At 34.6% G+C, this 25,924-nt stretch overlaps 1 protein-coding gene across 1 annotated transcript in view; it reads left to right on the top strand.

Moving 5' to 3' along the window:
• Positions 1–22,901, top strand: part of LOC126887019 (uncharacterized) — a 30,528-nt gene extending 7,627 nt beyond the window's left edge. Inside the window, exon 2 of the mRNA XM_050654325.1 lies at positions 22,591–22,901. The gene's annotated coding sequence lies outside the window, so the exon portion shown is untranslated. The remainder of the gene's footprint in view (positions 1–22,590) is intronic.
• Positions 22,902–25,924: the final 3,023 nt, after the last annotated feature.

The following is a 25,924-nucleotide window of genomic DNA, read 5'->3' as shown; positions in this document are numbered from 1 at the left end:
TAGTCATAAAATTTTAATATATTATATTATGTAAACCATATATGATGGGGTTAACACTATATACAGCAAATATCTTATACACATAGATTTGGCCAACTCGGAAAAATAGCGTAACGCGGAACAGTTCGGGTCGGTGGTCTATCTATCTCCCTCTACCGACGCTTAGCTTTCTCTCTCTAGCATATGATGGCCGCCGCCTGTGTGTCACTGTGGTTCCGTTACTCCCACCTCTTGGTAGATACGCTCACACTCGCACGACAGACAAAGATAGCTAAACCACCGTACTTGATATCGACGTCACACCCCGATGCACATTGAGTGGCATATCCCTAGCAAGTCTATTTTCTTTACATGTCTCTGATATACAGTGTGCTAGTTTCAAACTACTCGGCAAGATGCACTGAAGATGTTCTGTATAGAACGAAAACGTTTTGCAATCCATGACATTTTAAATAGTTTTTAAATAAACGATTTTATACCAGAATACATCTCGAAGTTTTTACTTCTGTATGAGTTTTTTAAACTATGGTATACAGCCAACTATTGGGATTTTCCCATTGATTTTTTTTATCATATTTACAGTTGAGTCCGCGAGTCTTTACCCGTGCGTCATTAATACCTGGTGAGATAAAACACATACTTTTTATTTAGCATCATTCTCTTCCACGCATGAAATTAATGACAAACCAGCTGCCGTCTGTTATTAAGTAAAAACACATGTTATTTTTATGAATGATTTAGACTCAGTGTATTGAAAAGAGATAGATACAAAGAAAGACGATTGGGGATGTCTTCACATATTTTAAGCACAAAGTACAATTTCTGACGTTTTGGTTTGTTTACTTTTGTGGCTGTCAGTTTATTGAATTTTTTGCTGTTATTTTGTCGAATTTTTGCATTTTGAAGTTTTTTATAGTATACAAACAGTTGTTGTCACAACTAATTTTATATTGGAGTTAGAAATTTTGTAATAAGTTTATGTTATTTTACGATAAATTTTGACAACGTAGAAAGCTAACCTCATTGTTGACACAGTTGAATGCTTGTGTCTAAGGTTCTGCCAAAGTGAATAAAATAACAAAAAGAAAATATTTTATTGAATTTTTTTATAAATTGTTTATTTATTAATCAGTGATAATAAAATAATTTATTAAGCTACTTCAAAAAATGTAGCTGTAATTACGCACCAAAATTTTAAAGCAAAACCTAAATTTGACATTTATTTGATAACGTCAAATTTTATAATAACCCGTGATCGGAATAATATCCATTTGCTGTTGCGTTAAGTAAATTTCCGACTTATTTCGTATGCTTTAAATGATGACGCACGGGTAAAGACTCGCGGACTCAACTGTAACTTAACTACTTGCGTTATTTCTTGACAGTTCTTGAGTTATCTGATATATCAACTGTCATTTTATAACGCGAACGCGACCTTAAATCTCAAGTTATGAGATAAACTTTGTAGTTATGTTAAGGATTGTAAGGTTAGGTTTATGTTTTGATTTGTTTTTAGATAGAAATCAAGTGAATATTTAACGTAGAGCGCTGCTTCAGATTGTCCCAGGACCTTGTGCGGCATTTTATTTATTTAATAAATCAAATTTAATATCGAATATACAGCAGCACAAAATTATCAAAAACAGACCTAAGATAACAATTAAAAACACATAGGTAGGTAGGTACCTAATAAAATTAAAACAATAATAAAAATTTTTTATCCCCCTTTATTGACAATCAGATATAAAACAAACATCTATAAGTCAATTTGTTGGTCTTACATTAAATTAATTATTGTAAATGTGGTGACGTGGAGGGGTAAACATCCAGCGATGTTTCCTCAGTTACCTCTTAGGTCGGATGGCCAGCTTCTTCTGAGTCTTCTATTGTGGTCAGGTTGCAGTAGTGGATGAAGTAATGGATTAGGATGGTCTTCTAGTTTGTTGTGGTGTTTCCTGTTGTTTTCTCGGATGACTTCGGTTACATATGGAATTTTTAGATGAGTGTGTAGAGTTTGGTTTGATACATACCATGGTGCATTAACTATTGCTCGAAGTATCTTGGATTGCGCTATCTGGATAATCACGGTCTTGGATTTGCTAGCACAGCCCCACAGTTCAATGCCATAAGTCCAGATTGGCTTTATCACTGCTTTATATATTAGCAATTTGTTTTCTATTGAAAGGTGGGATTTTCTTCTGATGGGCCAGTAAAGTTCTTTGGTTTTTAGGTCAAGTTGCATTCTTTTCTTTGTTATATATGGTGTTTCCAGTTGAGTTTACTGTCAAAGTGTAGCCCTAGATATTTGACTTGATTACTTTGTGGTATTTTTATTTGATTGATGGTTACCGGTGGGTAGGTTCCAGTCCGGAGAGTGAATGTTATATGGGATGATTTTGTTTCGTTTACCTTAAACTTCCACTTCTTCAGCCATATTTCAAGTGAGTTTAGATGCTCTTGGAGATTTTGTGTTGCTGCAATAGGATCGTCATGCTTGGCAAAAATAGCAGTGTCGTCTGCAAATGTCCCGATGGTTGTTTTATCATTTGTAGGCAAGTCATATGTATATAGTATGTACAATAATGGCCCTAGTATGCTCCCTTGTGGTACGCCAGAGTGAATAGGCTTGTATTCTGAGACTTCTTCATTAACTTTTACTTTAAACTGCCGTTCTTGTAGGTAAGCTTTCAGTAGGTTGTAGTAACTTGCTGGGAGAATTCTTTTTATTTTGCATAACAAACCTGGATGCCAGACTTTGTCAAAAGCCTGCCTGATGTCTATAAAGGCTGCTGTGCAGTACTGCTGGTTTTCAAGTGACTGGTTGATGGCGTTGACTATGCAATGGCATTGTTGTATTGTTGAATGGCTTTGTCGAAATCCGAACTGATGATCTGGGATCCAATTTTGTGGATTTATTTCTGCATTTATTCTGTTTAGGATAAGTCTTTCAAGCAACTTGGAGATTGTTGGTAATAAGCTGATAGGCATATATGATGAGACATGTAGAGGGTTTTTGCCAGGCTTTGGTATCATAATTATTTGTCCAATTTTGAGTGCTTTGGGCCAGTAGTCACATCTGAGTATTGCATTGAATATGTGCAGTAGTTTGACTATGCCCTTTTTGGGTATTTCTTTAACATTTTTGCGGTTATCAGATCTTCACCTGGTGCCTTCTTTGGGTTTAGGGTGGCAATTACGTCTCTAATTTCTTTTGGAGTAAATGGTTTTATTCGGTCCTGTATCTGTAGTGGTTCTTCTAATATTTGGTTCGCTTCTGGTACTTGGTCGTCATTTAGTGGAGTAAAAACTTCTGCTAAATACTCAGCAAAGAGGTCAGCCTTTTCTTTATCACTTTTTGCCCATGGTCCTGGTAGTGTTGAATTTTTACGTATTGGAGGTAATGCTGTTATTGGCTTTCTCTTACTTTTTATGGGCTTCCATATAGAGTTGTCTTGTCTTGATAGATTGGTGATGTAATTCGTGAATTACTTATTTTTGACTTCTTGCAGCTTTGATTTTAATTTGTTGCTGATGCGATTGTATCTTGTTCTGCTGTCTGATGTGTGTGTTCGTTGCCATGCAGATATGTCCTTTCTTTTTTCAGCTACCAGTTTTTTTATTTCTAAAGGTATATTACTTATGTTTCTGTATGTTTATAAATTTGTTAGTCCTCTTCTACTTCTTCCGGTTTTTTCAGCCTCGTTGTTATTTCGTTAGTATCGTGAATTATTTGTCGGTAAGTGTCCCAGTTTGTTTTATTGTTGTACAGGTGTAGTTTTGGTTTTTTAGTGATAACTGTTGTACTTACCGTTGCTATTATTGGGCAATGCTAAGTAGTAAGGTCATAGATTGGTGTTATATCTGTATAAGTTATACCGATACCGTTTGTTATGAAGAAGTCAATAAATCTTGTTTTTTTGTTGGGATCGGTCGGTCAGTGTGTTGGTGTTCCCGTTGAGATAAATGAGTAATTCTGATTTTGTATAACATGTGCCAGTTCTCTGCCTTTTGTTGTTATAAGTCGTGACACCAGGGCCCCCGTAAGGGTTACTGGCGCCTGTGTGCAAAAAAGAATTTTGGCGCCCCTTAAGGCAATTTGGATCATGTTATTTATTTATTTTTTTGAAGGTAGGTAGGCAGGTAGGTGCTTGAAATAAAGCAAAAAACCGAAATTTATAGACCATTCACTCAAGGTAAAATATTGCAAACCTCCGAATTTTAAAGAACCGCTTGGATTGACATGAAATTTGGCATACAAATAGCTAACATGTGAACGAAAAAAGTGATATTGTGCCGATCTGTGCTTTTGGCCTGGATGTGAATTTCACCCCTTCTGGGGGATGAAAAACATACGTTCAAAAAAGTCCGTAATTGGATAAAATGCCTAATTTTAAGCAACTTTTAATCTATAGAGTTTTTTCACTAAGTCAATGCTTTTCGAGTTACGTTACACGTTTTTGGACGGTTTTTCAAAAATAACTTAAAAAGTAAGTATTTTATCGAATTTAGCAAAAATATAGCTTATAAAGAAGTGAAAAAAAGTTGTTTATATATGAAGTCTGTAGACCCAGTGCAAGCAGAGTTGTAGCTAATGAAAAGTAGGTTCTGATTCGTCAAATTCCAAATCGAATATTTCAACCAATATGAAATAACCAAAAAATCAAGCACTTATCAGGGGACATTTATTATAAATTTTCTTAAAGTGTTTAAAAGAGGCTTTTTTTTTGTTTTTTTTTTTTTAGTTTGTAAGATCAAAATTATGTAAGTTAAAACACTGGGAAAATCGGTACTCGTTAACGCTACTGGGATTTACACATGGGAAAATCCAAGTAGCTGGCTGTACCTATACCATAATTAAAAAATCATACAGAAGTAAAAACTTCGTTTGTATAATGGTGTAAAAAAGTTTTATTAAAAAACATTAAAAGTCATCCAAAAGGATTTGCAAAACGTTTTCAATCTGGATCAGATCATCCTCAGTGCGTTCTGCATAGTACATGAAACTAGCAACTTTTTGAAAAAGGTTACATCGAGAATTATGGTTTACATAGTAAGTGTACGATATTTATAGCGACTCCAAGTCGATATTGAAAGATTTAATGTGTTAGGAGTGCTCAAAGCAGGGTGCTCAAAGAGCAGGGAACCATGTTACCCTTTGAGCACTCCTCAACACATTAAATCTTTCAACATCGACTTGGAGTCGCTATAAATATCGTACAATTACTATGTAAACCATAATTCTCGATGTAACCTTTTTCAAAAAGTTGCTAGTTTCATGTACTATGCAGAACGCACTGAGGATGATCTGATCCAGATTGAAAACGTTTTGCAAATCCTTTTGGATGACTTTTAATGTTTTTTAATAAAACTTTTTTATACCATTATACAAACGAAGTTTTTACTTCTGTATGATTTTTTAATCCTATTTAATTTCTTAATTTTTATTTTAAAATGAATTTTTGTTTTTTTTTGTTTGTTTTTTTTGCAAATTTTTACCTCGGGTTTTGGCGCCCCTAAAGGATGGCGCCCGTGTGCATTGCACACTTCGCACATATGGTAGCGGGGGCCCTGCGTGACACCAACAAGGTATGCTTGCTGTTGTAATCTCCCCCAGCAATGAATTTTGGTCCTAGGTTTTGGAAAAATTCTTCATAGTGTTCTCGTTTTAGATTATGACGAGGAGGGCAGTACACAGCTGTTACGTTGACATTATGTGGAAGTGCTTCAACGCTTACTGTCGTTGCTTGGATGTGTTCTTCTTCGTACTTCAGTAGTTCATAATGTTTAATATTTTCTTTGATAAGTATTGCTGTACCTCCGTGGGCTGTGCCGTCAGGATGCTAAGTATGATATAGTTTATATTTAGGTATGTTAAAATAAGTTCTGTTTGTTAAGTGCGTTTCAGTAATTAAAAATATGTCAATTTTATTTATGTCTAGAAATATTTTCACTTCCTCTGTATGGCTTGGAAGGCCGTTGGCATTCCATTGGGCTATTCGAAGAATCTTAGCCATTTATTTCATTTTGTTGATAAGCATGGTAAGCATGTTGAGGACCATGCTATTTTGTTGGATTAGTTGATTGAATAGATTCTTGAATTCTTCCAAAAACTTGTTTAACACAGTGGTTGTATCTTCTGTTTGGTTGTGTTGTTACCTCAGCGTAGCTCAAGCCCTGGGGCAGTGGATTGGATCGTTGTTGTGTGTTTCTTGTGTATATATCATTTGTGTAGATTGCTGATGGGTTTTGATGCGCTCTATTGTTTTTGTTGCTTCCTTTGGTAAGTTTCTTATAGTGATCACATCCCTATAATTGGCTGGGTGGCCTCCATTGCATAACGCACATATGGCTGGCTTCTCCTTGGACTTTTTGCACGTGGTGGTATTGTGTGAGACTTCGCATTTTACACAGACGAATAGTTTATTACAGTATGGTTTGGAATGTCCATATTGTTGGCATCTCGTGCACTGTATTATACTGTTGTTTTGAGTTCGTGGAGGTTCTATGAGTACTACTCTGTTCTGTAGGCCTGTTATAGTATAGACATCTTTATTGTTTTGCGCGGATTCTAAATCTACAAAGAAGAGATTAAGTGGTTCTTTGGTTTTTTGTTGTTTTACATTGACTATGTTTCTCACTTTGTGCCCTAACTGAGATAGTTCGCTTTTTATGTCATCAATATTGGTTGAGTGATGTAAGTATCTGATCACGATTCTGTAGGCTCGTTCTTCTTTTAGTTGGTACGTGTGATGGTATACATTTTTTCCCTTGAACTCCTTAACCAGGTTTCGGTATATTTCTGGTGTTTCACAATTTATTTTGACAACGTTGTTTATTAAACTTTTTGTCTGGTATTCTTCTTTTATCGCTATTTCCTCTAATTGCTTTGTCATCTAGTTGAAATCCCGTACCCCGTGTACAAATATTGGTTGAGGTTTTGGTATGTTGTTGGTTTCTGCGTTTCCAGTATTTTCTTCTGTTTCTTTTGACAACGGCTGGAATCGGTTACCTGTTTCAATTTCGCTTGGATTTTGTTTGTTGTTATGTATTTTCTTCCTTTTATTGCTTTCCATGACTTGCCATGCGTGTTTACTGTTTGTCTGATTTTCTTCTTCATATTCGCTGGTTGATGTTATATAGTGAGTTTCTCTGTCTTCGATATTTGCACTATTTTTACTTGATGTCGGAATTTGCTGCTGAACTGGTTGAGAGTAATAGTTTGTATTTACGGTCTGTATAGGAGTTGTTGCATAGTTGGCATATTCATGTTCATTGAATTTTCTGGTTGGTCCATTATTGTTGGATGCAACTGTAGTTGGTTATTGGTTGCTTGTGTTATTTGTAGATTTATTGGATCACTCTGTATGTTTTGTTGTTGATAAACTGGTTGTCCATTTCTGAACCCAATAAGATTCCCCGAAGGGAACATATTTTTTTGTTTTGCTCACTTATTGCTAATGGGTTTTTTTATTGTTGTTGATAATATAATTAGAATTCTTAATCACCGGTTTTTCGGAGCGCTTTAACGATGTTTACACCTCGATGGCCCAGCGACGACTAATAATAAAAATAAAAAAGAAAGCTAATAATTTAAAAATAGAAAGGTAATGCAATTTTAAAAATTATACAAAAATTAAAACGAGAGATACAAGTTGAAATTTTTATTTATAAACATCCAAGGGTTTTAAGTACTGTTCTTTTTCTTTGTTCCTTCTATCTACTTTTACGATTCACCACCGAACATCGAAAAGCTGTTCGGTCATCGGTAGCCGTGGGCAGGTATACCAACTTCTCGTGATTCTCTTTCTCGCTCAAATTTTGACTGATTCTACATAAGGTTCTCTTTTTAGACAACTTTTTAGACAACGGTGGATAATCCATCACACCGAATTTACATTTTATAGTTATTGATAGTTAACTTTAACGCAAACGTTAAAAATAACTTCGGTAATTCATCACACGGCTGATTATTATGGGTTAACTGTCATCAATACCAATCAATAGGGCTATATTATAATATAGGCAATATTATGTGACACATGACATAAGCTCGAAACAAATGACTGTGAATGAAAAGCCCTATTGGCTATGAGTTTCGACGGTAGCGATCTCTCACGGTTTGAAACTTATACTTTTCTGATAAAATCGGTGTATTTGAAATATACAAAACGAGAAAAACAGATATTTATCTAGAAAAACACAAATTATGAACTGAAATATTATTGTAACCTGATTACTGAACGAATACACATTAATAGTAAAAGTAATTATGTTTTTTTTTTATTTTATTCATTATAATAATTTTAATATTTAATATATAAATTCGTGCGACTGGATGACTGCTTACGCAAGAGGCCATTGAAAAAAGAAGAAGTGTGAAATTTAGAGGTTACCTCTCTTTTTATTGGTTGTGAGTTTCGTCGGTAGCGCTCTCTCGCGGTTTGAAACTCGTACTTTTTTCTGATAAAATTGTACAAATTCAATACGCAAAACTGCCACTAACAGCGCTGGCGAAAACTGTCAACTCCCCTCTACTCATCGGCTCACGGCGAATACGCCGATTATTAATAGTCTAAGAGCTAGTGAACCCTCCGACTAACGGTCTTCCTGTAAGGCTTGAAATTTGTATAGTGATAATTCATAGCACACCAAGGCTAAAAACCATGACCTGGCAGGCATCAGCCCTGCACGTGTATCTACCAGATGAATCGAAAAGTGCATAGTTTAGGGGTAAAATAAACTTTCTCCTGTAAGGTTTAAATTTAAGTATGTGTTTGAGTAATTCATTTAGAAAAAATGTGTACAATGACAGGCGATTCTGAACAGCATAATACCTTGCAAGGCGAGGGGAAAGATTAGGGTTTTTTCCTAAAATTATTATTTTTGCATCGAACAAAGTTTTTTTAGATTTTTTAAATCATTCCAAACAGAAAAGGTCTTTAGTGACTTTTCTCTTAGGTTAATAGTTTTTGACATTAAGCGATTAAAAATTTAAAAATTGCGAAATCGGCCATTTTATCCATGAATCGGGCATTTAACTGAAAATTTCAATCTTGCCAAGGTAGGTAGATATTCTTTAAACATCGATTGATGAAATTCCGAAGAGTTCTTTGCAATACAATATCGAAAATCCCTTTGTTTTTTAATTGTTAATCGAGCGGGCGCGACACTGTAGTATAAGCACAGTATAAAGAGGGACAGTAGAACCACTCACCGAAAAATTGGAAGTAAAATCTGTAGTCGCGCATGGCGACCGCGCAATGTTGGCAGTCGCTTTTGCCCCACTATCGCATTGCTATTCGCATAGAAACGTACGGCTTTTAACAGGGAAAACCTGCATCCACCACTGGTGAATTACCAATTGCGGACTGCCGGTATTACTTCCTGAACTCAAAGCGCCGACAGAAGAGTGATTTTACTGTGGAACCTCTATATACTGTGGTATAAGTGAGGACGTTTGAGTTTGCATAAATTCATTATCTCGAGAATGGGCAAATTTGAAGAGAAATCCTCAGACACGTCGATTTTATTTTTAAACGCCCATTCTCGAGATAATGAATTTATGCAAACTCAAACGTCCTCACTTATACTACAGTGTCGCACCCGCTTGATTAGCAATTAAAAAACAAAGGGGTTTTCGATATTGTATTGCAAAAAACTCTTCGGGATTTCATCAATCGATGTTTAAAGACCTTGATTAAAGCCCCTCGATGTTTAAAGACCTTGTTTACCTTGGTAACATTGAAATTTTCAGTTAAATGTCCGATTCAGGATTAATAATGGCCGATTTCGCAATTTTTAAATTTTTAATCGCGTATATGTCAAAAACTAGTAACCTAAGAGAAAAATAACTAAAGACCTTTTTTGTTTGGAATGATTCAAAAAATCTAACAAAACTTTGTTCAATGCAAAAAAAATAATTTTAGGAAAAACCCCTAATCTTTCCCCTCGCCTGGCAAGGTCTTTAGTTCAGAGAAATAAGGAAAAAAATATCCTGTTGGTGACACAACCCCCTCCAGGCCGAAACCAAATTTTTTGAAGAGTATGGACATCTATATTAATAACCTATATGTTTCCTGCAGCCGATTTTTATGATATACATAGTTATAAACAAATGAAGATCAAAAAACGGTAAATTTTCGCTTTTTTCGTCTATTACCAAAAAGTTAAGTATTTTATTTTATTTTATATTTTATTTATATTTTATTTATTTATTTATTTATTTATTTATTTATTTTATGTATATTTTATTTTATTTTTTCGACGCCATTCACGCTGAGTTCCTCAAACATAGCGGCAGATTCACTAGGCAATGGCTCGCAAAATTCTTTTCTGACATCCTTCAAACGGGAAACGTCCCCCACCAACCCAAAAATGCAAAAATCGTCGCCATTTTAAAACCAGGGAAAAGTAATAATTCACCGAAAAACTACCGCCCCATCGCACTCTTAAGTATGGTGTACAAATTGTTCGAAAGACTGTTGTATAATAGAATCAGCAAAACCATATTCCAACATTTACCAGTGGAACAGGCAGCATTTCGGCCAAACCGCAGCTGCACAGACCAGGTACTCGCCCTGACCAATTATGTGGAATCAAACTTTCAAAAGCAATTAAAAACAACCGCTGTCTTCATCGATCTATCTGCTGCTTACGACACTGTGTGGCGACAAGGGGCAATATATAAATTAATGCGAATAATCCCATGCAGAAAGACCACTGAGGTTATTAACGCCATGCTATCCAACAGATGTTTTAAAGTTATATTGGGAGACAAGACTAGTACCCAAAGAAAACTGAATAATGGACTTCCACAAGGATCCGTGCTGGCTCCCATGCTTTTCAGCCTCTACATAGCAGACATGCCAGAAACCACATCAAAAAAGTTTGGATACGCAGACGACTGGACGCTTGCCGCAAGTCATAAAGAATTCGAGGTCACTGAACGCATTCTAACAAACGATTTAAATGCCCTAGGGAATTATTTCCGCAAATGGAGATTGCAACCCAATCCAACTAAGACAGAAGTGTCCTGCTTCAATTTGAACAACAAGATGGCCAACTATCAACCTCAAATCCATTTTGAGGACAGACTCCTTAACTATAATAAACACCCAAAATACTTAGGTGTTACACTTGACAGAACGCTAAACTTTAAAGAGCATCTTACTAAGACTGCTGCAAAACTCCGAACTCGTAACAACATCCTGCACAAGCTCTGCGGCACTACATGGGGCTCCTCAGCACCCACACTTAGGTCGACAGCATTAGGACTGGTATACCCCGTATCGGAATACTGTGCACCAGTATGGATAAACAGTCCACATACTCACCGTGTTGATGTCCAACTCAACCAAGCCATGCGAACTATATCGGGCACAATCAAGGCCACGCCCACTTACTGGTTACCAGCTTTGAGTTATATAGCTCCACCACCCATCCGCCGGGAACATGCCCTTGTCAGAGAATTTACAAAAATCAATACTGATCCTGAGCTCCGCTCCCATGTCGGAACTTCCGCCAGAGACATAAATAGGCTCCGTTCAAGACACCCGCCTCTAAAAACAGCAAAAAGGCTAGTAGATCAAAACTTTAATGTAACTGAACGGTGGAGAGAACAATGGGAGAATAACGCTGCACCAGCTAACTGGAACATGCCATGTATTACAAGCAAACCTGAGGGCTTCAACCAACCGAGACGAATTTGGACCACACTCAATAGAATAAGGACGAACTGTGGCAGATGTTCCGACTCACTTTTCAGATGGGGAAAAATACAATCACCAAATTGCGACTGCGGCGCCGAAAGGCAAACAGTAAAACACATGGTAGAGGAATGCCCGATTAGATCCTATAACGGCAACCCTTCGGATTTCCTGGTTGCTACAAAAGAGTCAATCGAATATATTTATAATCTAGATGTTTGTTTGTAGAATATTTTTGTATTTACTGTTGTTTGTAATTTATATATATGTATATATATGAACCTGTGATGTAGCCATACGCTAAATAAATAAATAAATAAGTATTTTAAACAAATTTGAGAATGAGAAACTCATATATCATATAAAAAACTTCAATATGGCGTTCGCTGAATATGTCTATAGGCGGTTGCTTAGAAAATTGCAAAATAAATCTTAAATTTTGATTTTTTATAAATATCCATAACTTATGTAAAAATTAACTTAGAACGTTCTTATTACACGGAATGCTGAGACTTCTGGTGCTTAAATCATACCCTCAATGTCAAAGCAATTGGTCAAATAGTTTAAGAGATATTTAATTTGTTTATCCCAAATTAATTTTTTTGCAACGTTATAAGTCAGAAAATGATGAAGTTACACTAATAGGTACTTTGGATAGTTTATGAAAGAAGAAGATTTATACTATTAATTTAATTTAAAAAAATGACAAAAAATAATTCTAAATACTGCAAAATTATTTTGCAAAAACATGTGAATTAAAAAAAGGGGCGGCTAATTTCGTCCCTAATTGTCCTAGGACAATTGTTTTTCTTTCTAAATGTGTATAAAAATTCAGTCTTTCCAAATATGAAAAAATAATTTTTCTACGGGTAACGGTAAAAAAGTTATTCTAATTGTTTATAAGTAAGCAAAAAATCAACGTGTTTTTGCAAAATAATTTTACACTGTTTAAAATTACTTTTTGTCATTTTTTTTTAATTAAGTCAATAGTATAAATGTTCTTCTTCCATAAACTGTCAGAAGTCTTACTGTAACCTCATAATTTTCTGACTTATAGTGTTGCAAAAAAAATGAATTTACGATAAACAAATTAAATAACTTTTAAACTATTTGACCAATTACTTTGAAATTTAAAATATAATTTAAGCACCAGAAGTCTCAGCAATTCGTGTAATAAGAAGGTTCTAAGTTAATTTTTACATAAGTTATGAATATTTATAAAAACTCAAAATTTATGATTTATTTTGCAATTTTCTAAGCAACCAAAAAGGATAGACATATTCAGCAAACGCCATATTGAAATTTTTTAGACGATTTATGAGTTTCTTACTCTCAAATTTGTTTAAAATGCTTAACTTTTTGGTTATAGACGAAACAAGCTGAAAATGCGAGCGTTATCATAACGAAAACTTTGTTTATTTACGTATTTTAAATCATAATATGGAAAATTGCTATTATGAAAAGTAGTTTAGAATTAATAATTATGTTTTAATGTGCAATTATATCATTCTAATTTAAGTGTTATGAATAGTGTGACCAACTAGCCCGAAAAATCCGGGACATGGCCCGAATTGCGAAGTCGCGTCCCGGGCAAGGCTTCCGGGCCATCCCAATTTTCAACGTTTTGGTAAAATTTTATTGTGAAATTTTGAATACGTTATTCTTCTAAGAATTCACATGAAATTGAATTGGTGGGACGAAAAACAGTCGACAATTTCTAGAGTGTAATACATACTAATATCACATCCGAAACGCTTGCATTTTATATCGTGGTATTACAGTTCTACAAAATCTCAAACCCTGGACTTTTTCTAGTTTCTGTATTTTAATTTTAATTATCGTCTTTGAAAGACGATTCAAAAACATGAATATCAAATAATGATAATTATATTTTGATGTTAACCTAAGGCATTAAGGTTCTATTTACATGCAAATCCAACATCAGTTAAATTTTCTAATTTTTCCGAGAACGATTTCCAGATTGGAAGTCGAAACATCAAAAATTATGGCCCGATTTTCATTGAAAACTCCCGGATTTTAGGTTTTTTTTTCAGCCTTTTCCCGAATTGGACTAACTTGGAGTTGGTCACACTAGTTATGAACTATAAAGGTAGTTTACTCTTGATCAAAATTCATATTTTTTATATACCTCGTATAAAATTAATAAAATTTTATATATGATGGTTGCATCATAAACCTTAGAACATGAAGAATTTTTTGTGAAGAATAACTTTTCTTCGTCAAATTAAAAATAAAAAAGTTATAAATGAAAATGTTGTTGGTATCCATAATTTGAGAAAAATCTTCAAATATTTTTTTCCATTAGAAGAATGTAATTGAACATATCAGACCATAATTTTTTATACCAAACAATATTATTTCATATACTGTCGGTTCGCTAAACTCAGACACAACTGACTAGTGATTTTAGTCAATAATTTTGCCAATTGGGCAAAAAAAATATTACTAATTAGTTAATAATTACTAAATAATTAGTAATTTTGCCAATTTTGGCAAAATTCGCAAAAAAACAAAAAAATTACCTACTAAAATCACTAGCCGGTTGTGTCGAGTTTAACGAACCGACTATATTTTAATTTCGTAGCAAATGGAACAGTCCATTTATCATAAAGGGGAGGCCGTATACTCGTATAAACCTTTTTTAAAGCTGTTAATAAATTACTGCTTTTAAAATATACTCAAATTGTATTTTTAAACATCTTATTTATTTTATATAATAATTAAATTCACTATCAAATGTCGTTGATGTTTTATTAATACTGTTTGACATTCAAGAAGTGTCAAACTCAAATGTAAATAACCTATGCTTTGCTTAACAAATCGAGATTGAAAAACTAGCCTACTTAATAGCAACGATTTCAGCTGGACGTGTAGTGTGTCGGAAGAAAATAAAACTATTGTGACGTCACATTTTAGACTTTGAGGTCGATTATCTCGAAGACGGTTAGAAATATCGAAATGCCGTTTTCAGATTTGGATTCAGAAGAAAAAAACTACATAAGAATCAATGGATAAATCTGATCTGAGTATTGCAGGAGCGGCAACGCAATAACACACACACTTTTGCGAATTTATAAACGAAATGTTTTCGTTGAAAAGCGAAAATTTACCGTTTTTTCATCTTAATTTGTTTATAACTATGTATATCATCAAAATCGGCTGCAGGAAACATAAAGGTTATTAATATAGATGTCCATACTACTCAAAAAATTTGGTTTCGGCCTGGAGGGGGATGTGTCACGAGAAAAATCTTATTTCTCTGGACTACTTATGCTGTTCATAATCGCCTGTCATTGTACACATTTCTTCTAAATGACTGACTAACTCAAACACATACATAAATTTAAACCTTACAGGAGAAAGTTAATTTTACCCCTAAACTATGCACTTTTCGATTCACCTGGTAGATACACGTGCAGGGCTGATGCCTGCCAGGTCGTGGTTTTTAGTCTTGGTGTGCTATGAATTATCACTATACAAATTTCTATCCTTACAGGAAGACCGTTAGTCGAAGGATTCGCTAGCTCTTAGACTATAACCACACAGAAGCGAATCTGACTGTCGTTTCCATTGATTTTGTTGGGACCGAAATATTTGACCTTGTGCACCAGTTACAGAATAGAATTTGATGTTCTAAAACAGGGGTCGGCAACATGTGGCCCGCGGGCCGCATGCGGCCCTTTAAAACTTTTTGTGCGGCCCGTCAATGCACTAATGTAATTTTAGGAAAAATCAACAAACTTATGAAAAATTATAAATTAAAGACAGAAAGACAACAGACGCTTAAGGACAACAGTTGCATGGACCGAAATTTACTAAAATATAAGGAACTTAGTAAGGCAATAAAAAAAAGGATAAGGATCAGGGACTAAAATACCGAACAAATCGAAAATATTATAGGGAAAATCAAGAGTATGAAAGTGTTAAAAACTCTAAATAGGAAAGACTGACAACAAATACTCCTAATAACAGATATAAATGGAATCACTATAAATGACAAAAATAATTTAATAAATATTATTGAATATTACTATTTATACAGAATTATACTCGTTCAACATAGAAAAACCAGAAAACCGCGGTATGGAAATATTAAATGTAAAATCTGAACTACCAAAATTACTAACGAGGACGTTATAAATGCCTTAAAATAGATGAAAGATGAATATAGATTCCATAGGTCCATCGAACAAGCTATGTTAGGACTAAGCTGAAAGGACATAAACGAAAATAAGGACGTGTGACGCAGGACGAAGGTGGAAGATGCAATTGGAAAAATTGCGCAAATAAAATGGAACTGGCCATGACCAAGCAATGAAATGTGGACGCGAAACATTATACATTGGAGACCACACGAGCCCGGTCATACTAAAGCAAAACCACAAAAACGATGTAGACGACGTCAAATCAAAAATGGGTAGATACTGGCACTAATATAGCACAAAAAAGAGAGAAGTGAAGAACTCATGGGGAGACCTTTGTCCAGGGATGGATGCAAACAGACTGAAGAAGAAGACTATTTAAGCTAAATTTGAATATGCGGCCCGCATAAAAAATTTTATTTTGAACATGGCCCGCCATCCGAAAAAGGTTGCCGACCCCTGTTCTAAGGAATAGACCATTCCAAATTAGGTAATATTTTTGACAAGTTGTTATTAATTAAATATGAAATATAAAATTTAACCATAAATTTTTTTTTTATTTATTTATTTATTTATTGCTAATTTACAATCTACTTCAATACAGTAATAAGTAAATATGATGTATGTTCTTGGCTTGTGGCAGGTGTCGTCCATTGACGACTCTCTGGAATTTACCTAGCAGCTAGGTCTTCTGGCCAAAGTCTTTTCAGACGTCTGTCAAACAGTGGGGGGTTGAATAATTCATCTATGAGATGGTTTGGATGGTCTGCGCTGCGATTCATGTATCTTCTGAAGTGGTCAGCAATCACATCATTGATGAAGGGGATGTTGAGGTCTGCATGAAGGGTTTGGTTTGACACATACCATGGGCCAGCTGACATACGAATAGTTTTTGACTGGAATGTCCGTAGTATTTTGGTGTTGGATGGTTTGCTACAGCCCCACAGCTCGATTCCGTATGTCCACACTGGTTTGAGTATTGTTTTATAGATGGTCAGTTTGTTTTCTAATGAAAGTTGCGATCTTCTGTTGATTAGCCAGCTCATATTTTTAACTTTTAGGTCGAGGTGTCGTCGTTTGGTTGCAATATGTGATTTCCAAGTAAGTTTTTCGTCTAGATGAAGGCCCAGGTACTTTACTTCTGTTTTTATTGGTATAGGTGAATTATTTAGGTGTAGTTGTGGACATCTAATTCTTCGATTTGTGAAATTTACTTGACAAGACTTGTTTGTGTTGACGTTTATTTTCCAGCATTTAAGCCAGTCTTCTAGTTCATTGAGATGATTTTGCAATTTGTTAAATGTTAATATTTCGTTAATGTATGATGCTAGTATACCAGTGTCATCCGCAAATGTTTCCTTAGTGTATTTTCGCTAATAGGAATATCAGCAGTGAAGATTTGGTAAAGGAATGGGCCAAGTACACTGCCTTGAGGTACTCCGGATTTTATTTGGTGGTAGTTGGATAGAGTACCTTCGTATTTAACTTGGAAGTATCTGTCGGACAAGTATAATTTAAGGAGGAGATAGATTTGGTCAGTTAGCTGAGTTTTTATTTTAAAGAGAAGACCCTCGTGCCACACTCTATCAAATGCTTGCTGTATATCGAGGAATGCTGATAGACAGATTTGTTTCCCTTCTAGGCTCTCTTTTATTTTGTTGACTAATCTATGGCACTGTTGTATGGTTGAGTGATTTGAGCGAAAACCAAACTGATGATCTGGGATAAGGTTTTCTATAGGTATTATTGTTTCTATTCTGTTAAGGATTAACCTTTCGAAGACTTTTGATAAAGTCGGAAGGAGACTTATTGGTCTGTACGAACTGGCTTCAGTTAGAGGTTTACCAGGTTTAGGTTTCGTTATAATTTGTGCATACTTCCATTGCACTGTAAAATAGCATAGTCTCAGGACACCTTTTCTTGGGAGTTTTTTTAAGATTTCGCGAGTTATGAGGTCAAATCCTGGAGCTTTATGAGGGTTAAGCAGGTTGATTACGTTACGGACTTCATTTGGTGAGAAGTATTTTAGTGGTAATGATAGCTGACAGGGTGCATTGAGGAAGTCTCTAATTTTCTCGTCGTTAATATCGTTGGCCTGTGGGGTGGAGAAGACGGTTGATAGATGTTCTGCAAATCTGTTGGATTTTTCTATATCTGATCTAGCCCAGGCTCCATCATTTTTTCTAATTGGTGATTTCATTACTACCGGCTTTTTGAATTTCTTTGTGGCTTTCCAAAGAGAGTTGTTTCAAAGGATTCGTTTTTGGCTGTTTGGATAGCGGAATGAAGTCTGTGTGTGAGCCTGTTAAGATTTGTTTTATCTATCGCGTTTCTTGTTCTTTGCCATTTGCGACGGGCTCTTCTTCTCTCTTCTACTAGTGTTCTAATATGGAGGGGATACTATACCTTTCATCAATGGTTTTTTCCTTTACAGGAGTAGCTTTCCAAGCGGCCTGTTGTATTTGTTCCGTTAAATATTTTACAGCTTCTTCAATATCGTTTTTGTGCTTGAGTCGAATGTCAAGAGATATTTTTTCATTGATTTCTTCTTTGAATTGAACCCAATTCGTGTTACTGGAACATAGCCTTGGTGCAGGAGTTTTCCAAATTATATTGGTACTTAAGGTAATCAAGATGGGACTGTGGTCCGAATGTTGATCAAAACTGGGGGTGATGTCGCTGTGTATTTCAGGTATTCCCTTAGTTATAGCAAAGTCTAACAGATCAGGAATTTTGTTGTTATCAGTGGGCCAGTATGTGGGGGTACCAGTTGTTAGGTATTTCAGGTTATTATCTTGTATGATCTTTAATAGATTTCTGCGTTTTGGAGGTATCAGTCTTGCTCCCCAGGTTGTATGTTTTGCATTCCAGTCCCCTGCCACTAGGAAATGTGAGCCAAGGTGTTCAAAAAACTCTGTATTCCTCCAGATTGATGGTGGGCTGTAGATAGAAGCTATTGTTAATGGAAAGGTGAGCGCATGTACTTTTATGATAGTACTCTGAATTTTGTTGGTGATATATGGAGCAAGTTAGTAGTGTTTTATAGCTGTACGAATTATTACAACTGAACCAGCATGGGCTGTTCCATCTGGATGGTTTGCTTAATAGACAGAGTAGTGTGGAATTTTTATAAATGACCTCTCAGTTGTGTGACTCTCGGATATAAGTAGGATGTCTATTTTGTTTAATTTTAGAAATAGTATAATTTCTTGCACATGGTTTGTTAGACCATTTGCGTTCCACTCTGCTATTCTAAGTGAGTTAGCCATTACGACGTTCTATTTATCACTGTTGTAAGCATGCTTAGTATCATGCTGTTTTGGTTTATCAATTGTGCAAACATATTTTTAAATTCGTTGAGGAACTCTGTAAGTTTATTTGAAAGGTCTGATTTATTGTTGTTGTCTTGTGAAGAAGTATTAGTTGCTGCAACTTGAGCATATGTTACATGTGATTGGTGTATGTGGTGAGCATTAGTGTTATTATTATTATTTAGACTTGCAACTCTAGGTATAGGAATGCTGCTTGTTATATTTTTGTTTTTCGAATTGACTAGGTCTTTATATATAGCACATCTTTTATAGTTTGCTGGATGATTGCCAGTACATAAGGCACATGTTGCTGGTGTGTCGCGTGCTTTTTTGCAGGTTTTTGTGTCATGTGATCCACCGCATTTAACACAGGCGAATGGCCTCAGGCAGTAACTTTTTGAGTGCCCGTATTGTTGACACCTTGTGCATTGTACTATTGTATTTTTTATTCTAGGTGGTTCTACTGTTATTATGCAGTTTCGTAGGACTTGTAGGTTAAATATGTTTTTGTTGTTTTCGTTTGGCTCTATATCGACAAAGAATAAGGCCAATGGTTCTTTGGTAACTCTATGTCTAACATTAATTATGTTGCGAACTTTAAAACCCTTATTATTTAATTCATGCGAGATATCTCCTGTGGGTATTGAATGGTGTAATCCTCTTATGACAACTCTATAGGCCCTCTCTTGTTTCGGTTGGTAAGTGTGATGTACAATGTTTTCTTTTCTAAGATGCTGTATGAGTGTCCTGTAGGTGTCTGAGTTTGTAGGGTTAATTTTTACTGTATTATTTGAAATGGTCTTGGTGTAATAGGTTTCTGCCGCAGTTGCAGTTTAAAGGTTTGATATCATAGCACTATAGTCAGTAACTCCATAAATATAGATTGGTGGCGGTGGGGGATCTTTTTTGGTGATATTTGTGTTTTGTGTATTTGATAAATTGTCTGTTTGTTCATCTAGATTTTCTTTTGAGAGGGAATCAAATCTGTTTTGTGTTTGGATTTGGTTGGACATTTCTGAAGTTGTTTGTCTTTTTCTCTTATTGGCAACTTCTTGCCAAGGATGTTTATTTTGGTTTTCTGTTTCGTTAAGTTCTATGTCGCTATCGCTATCTGTGTAGTTATTGGTGTTTTGTGATGATGAGAGTGATCATTGAGGGTTTGTGGATAATGTTGTGTATTGTGACTGAATAGGGTTTTGAGTGTTTTGAATATTTTGTGCAGTTGATTGACTAGGAAATTGTACTTGGTTTGGTATAGCTATTTGGGTTGGAATAGGTATTTGGTTTAGGCATGACATTTGATTTGTTATCTGGTTAGATGGTGTTTGATTAAAATACAAAAATGGTACTTGCGGTTTTACTGCTGTTTGATTTGACTGGTTCTGGTTATTTATTGTTGGGACATCCTGTATAGTATTCATTTGTTGATAAATTGGTTGGCCATTATTATGAAATCCTAATAAGTTCCCCGAAGGGAACATATTTCTTTTGTTTGTTTCACTAATCACTTAGTTTTTGTTACTTTTCACTTTAACAATTTTTTGATGCTGATAAGATAATTACTAGTTAATTAGGTAGTTTTACGATAAGGAAGTTCTCTAGCGCTTTTAATGACGGTACATGTTCACGCTTCGAGAATCAGATTGCTACTAACTAACCATAAAATTAAAATAAAATATAAAATAAAACATATAAATATAAAATTTAACTATAAACAACTGTCACGTCAGTCGCAAAAGTGAGGTTGCACCAGTTACGTTGACACATGAGCATGGAAATTATGTTACCGTTTTCGGCAGGAGTTTCGCTTCTGTATGGTTATTTATTCTGTGCTATAACTTTGATACGAGAGATTTACCATGATTTTAGCATAGACGTATTAACATATAGTGAGCGTACCTTCCGCGCTTCCTGACGACAAGATCTCATGGACTGGTTTGGTTTGCGGCATCTCTTTTTAACACATTGTATCGACAAACTAAGATTACATTAAATGTGAGTATAGGCACGGAAGGGGAGGACTACTGTCGCAGCTTTACTATGAGTAAGAGTGAAACAACACTAATTCAAATAAAAAAGATGGTGTCGTCACTTCGCTCTGAATGACACTCTCTCTAGGATAATATATCGACACCCCATCGAACAAGGTTGTAACTCAAGTTACATCTTTTTTCAGATTTCAACACAGGCGAATTCAGCAAAAAATTGCGCATACGTCAATATAAACGACATAGTTTAATTGCCAATAGTTTGGCTAATAAGAAGTTGTATTTTAAGTTACGTATGCCATTTTACTCCATTTTAGCTTGAAGAAGGCAGTAACACTGAATACTCCCTATGTAAAATATTTACTTTCTTTATACTTGACTATTAACAAGGTTTTTAAATGAGTTACAACTTTGTTGCACGTATGTTTAATTTATAACGTATTCAAACATAAAGTTGGATTTATAGTTTGACGTAGCGTAGACGTAGACGTAACGTAGACGCACTGGAAAAGTTCAACACCGAGTTTTGTGTACTCTTGTTTATAAATGAACGCAAGCGCCTGACGGAACGTAAGAGAAACGTAACGTAACGGAAGAGTTCACCAACTTTCATCTTTTACAGTGCGTTTCTTATGTCTGGCCAATCAAAATCAAGAATTTTGTTCTGTCACTCAAAGCCCAAAGTGGACACGCCCTCATCCATTTTGTAAGGTTAAGGTGTTTATTAACATATTCGAATTTTGTTAATTATTTGTTACAATTAAGTTATTAATTTAATAAAAATATATCATGGTGTAGTTTCAATATTTCAGATAAATATATGAGTTGTTTATTAGTCTAATTCTGGGTTATCCACACATATACGATAGGTAAATCTAATAAACATTAAACATTTTAAAGACTAAGAAATGAAACAAAATAGTTAGAAATACCACGGCACTAAGGAGCATACCTTCGTGTATTTCCTAACCCATGTAACACCAAAACGGATACCTATATATTATAATAAATAATAGTATAAATAAATAAACACAAAGTTTGTTTACGGTTCGTATAATGTATAATTTATAGCATAGGCTATGTTGTTGTTGAATTAAGTAATTCTTTCTACTCATGCGCAAAAATTCCGCTACGTCGAATTATAAATTGGCATATTATTTTCTTACGTTTCCAGTCCGTTTCTTCCGTCTCCGTTGCGTCTACGTCTACGCTACGTCAAACTATAAATCCAACTTAATGGTGCATCTCATAAGTAAAATTATCGAAATAAAAAGTCAAATTATCGAAATAAAAGTAAAAACGGATTTACGGAGTTTTTTTCTTTTTGGTAGTTGCGGTGGACAAAATAAGTATCGAATAGTGTTTGCTACGTACTTCTATGTAGTGAAAAAGTTTAATATTAACATTACACATGTATTTTTAGACATTCACAAAACGAGTGTGATTCAATGCATGCCCTTATGGAAAACAGAAAAAACATTGAGTCGTATATGCTCCACATCAATGGATATGGATAACCATGATACAATATGCCAAAGCCTCAGGCAAGCCTAAATCCGTAAATGAAATAAATCAGAAGCAAATTCTAAATTTTAACCCATTTAAGGGCACACATGTTAATTTTGAAGTAGATATTAATAGTAAAAGAGTAAAGTAATAAAGTAAAATGGTTTAAAATTAAATATTTACAGATACGCAATAAAAATGCGAAAAATTTAGAGATATTGTGATAGTGATAGACCTTGTGTTGAATATTACTGTTATTGTAAAATTTATAATTTCCAATTAAAATTGTGTAAACTGTGAGTTGATCTTTTGTTTAAATATACCATAAAAACTAATTTTCTTCTAGCTATATTGCAAATAACTCAAAACATACAACCTTTTAATAGTTAAACGGGAAAAATAATTAAAACGGAGAGTGTAAAATGGTTGTTAGGCGAGTTACAACCAGGGGCGGATCCAGACAATCGATTAGGGGGGGGCACATAGGGTACAAACTCAAGGAGTCTGGAATATACCCCAATAAAATCTATTCTATCTAGTGTATTTTTGATCCGCCTGGGGGGGGCACGTGACCCCGTGCCCCACCCCTGGATCCGCTACTGGTTACAACCTTTTTCTACGAATACTCATGTTTAATCTCAAGGTTGTATCTCAGTCAAACTCGAGATTCACAATAGCTAATAAAATTACAAAGCGTATATCTCACAGTAATCCCTTATTATGTTATAAATATCATATCACATTAGTGTAAAAGGGTCTAATAATTTTGCTACAAATTTTTAAAAATTCTTGTTTTCGTTTTTGCCTCTCCTGTAAAATCGCTAAAAATGAGTTACCTTGTTCGATGGGGGTGTCGATATATAAAGGCGGATGCACAATTGCCCGGGCGAGAACGGAAACGGGAAAAAAGTTAACCTCTACGTAAATTAATGTTGTAGATGCACAATAACCGATAACGAGAAGCTGTCCGGTAACGGGAACGGGAAAGTTGACCATGTTTTCTCGTTCCCGTTGTATTCCCGGAACCAATCAGAAGGCAGTATTAAAAATACTGTCAAATGCCCAATAAAAATTTGTTATTAGAAGTGTGTGACCAAGTTTTAGTGACAATTTTTATACATTTTGCATTAAAATAAATGACGAACGATTGATTTCTTTATTGGGAAAATGTCCTCATCCGTATGATTGATGTAGATCATAGTACGTACTTATATGGTAATTAGATACAATAATAATATAAATATTTGAATGATATGCTTTTTATCTTTATGCTGACAAACCTTTGCGATTGCACACATATTGTGTAAATTAGTTCCAAGATCATAAAAAACGAAAATATTAAAAGCTCGTCATCAAATAAATCCATATTTTAGAGTTAACAGACATGTTCTTTTAATAAAACTAGAAAAAGATCGTTCCACAAAATTTATTTTGAGAAGAAAAATAATTAATAGCACAAGTGACAGTGACACAAAACAGCTGTTTACCATTTAATTGTGAATCTGCTGATGCTTTCAGTTTCCGTTATCGTTCCCGGCTTAGACAAGGAAAAAAGAGAGGACGGGTAACATCCATTTAACACACACGTTCCAAAAGTGAAGCCAGTTTGGCCAGTTTTTGGTTTGTTTGTCACCAGAAACATGGCGGTCACGTCAAAAATAACAATGGGTTGCCAGTGGTGGGTGTTCGTTGAAGGTTAAAATTTCATAAAAAATAAAGTAAATCATCATCTAAAATTCGTAATAAAAACATATGTATGTATTGAAACATATGTACCTAATATGCGCAACTTTAAGGCTGTATGACACTATGCATTTTCTTGTATCATTTCTAATATCGTTTCTGATATGTCAAAAAAATGTATAGTGTCATACACAGATACAAGAAACGATATCAGAAACGATACAAGAATTTGTGTCAGGCACAGATTCTTGTACAATAACTGCGCCAATTTCTGCGCAAAGAGCAAAAACGTAAAACCTGCTGGTAAAACTTCTAAATCTAAATGTCATAATGGCGGCTGAAAATGAGATCATATGATTTATGTCTTGATGAATTTATTTGTGTTTTGTAGGTATTATTTATAAATATTTTATTGATACTTAATATACCGTTTGGTATGGACTACTGTTCTACTAATAACCATATATTTAGAATAACTTTGGGTTTCATATTGCATAATTTTTTAATAGAGGAAAATACAATAGTTCCAATTTGGATCAAACTGAAGATAATTATAATGCAAATATTTTAGCACAAATATCAAAACAAAATAAAAAAACACAAATAATCAACAGTCAACGTAAAAATTCTAGTTATTATAACATTAAAATATTTGTTTTAAAAGTTTATAAAATCCTTAAAATCAGCTGTAGACGCAGTACTACCATACCAATGTAACGTGACAGGGTGACAAACAAAATTTCGACCAATCACGTGCCGAATTTCATACAGTTTTCGATACAAGAACTTGCATAGTGTCATACAGGGCACAAATGTACGTACAAGAAATGATACAAGAAAATGTATACAAGAAACGATATCAGAAACGATATTAGAAATGATACAAGAAAATGCATAGTGTCATACAGCCTTAATAAAACATTTACCGTACACAAATTCTTCATTTTAAATACATTTCATGTTTTTATTTTAAATACTCAATGCATAACAATACCCCAAAGATACGTCGATGATCAAAATCCCTGGTGTCAGTTTGGCTTCACTTTTGGTCATAGGATTACTCGTCCTCTCTCTTTCCTTGTCTAAAGGCTGTATGACACTATGCATTTTCTTGTATCATTTCTAATATCGTTTCTTGTATACATTTTCTTGTATCATTTCTTGTACGTACATTTGTGCACTGTATGACACTATGCAAGTTCTTGTATCGAAAACTGTATGAAATTCGGCACGTGATTGGTCGAAATTTTGTTTGTCGCCCTGTCACGTTACATTGGTATGGTAGTACTGCGTCTACAGCTGATTTTAAGGATTTTATAAAATTTATAAACTTTTAAAAACAAATATTTTAATGTTATAATAACTAGAATTTTTACGTTGACTGTTGATTATTTGTGTTTTTTATTTTGTTTTGATATTTGTGCTAAAATATTTGCATTATAATTATCTTCAGTTTGATCCAAATTGTATTGTATTTTCCTCTATTAAAAAATTATGCAATATGAAACCCAAAGTTATTCTAAATATATGGTTATTAGTAGAACAGTAGTCCATACCAAACGGTATAT

Source organism: Diabrotica virgifera, chromosome 6, assembly GCF_917563875.1.
Source record: "Diabrotica virgifera virgifera chromosome 6, PGI_DIABVI_V3a".
NCBI classification, from domain to species: domain Eukaryota; kingdom Metazoa; phylum Arthropoda; class Insecta; order Coleoptera; family Chrysomelidae; genus Diabrotica; species Diabrotica virgifera.
The sequence above is the reverse complement of the archived record's forward strand: the minus strand, read 5'-3'. Positions and strand labels throughout refer to the sequence as shown.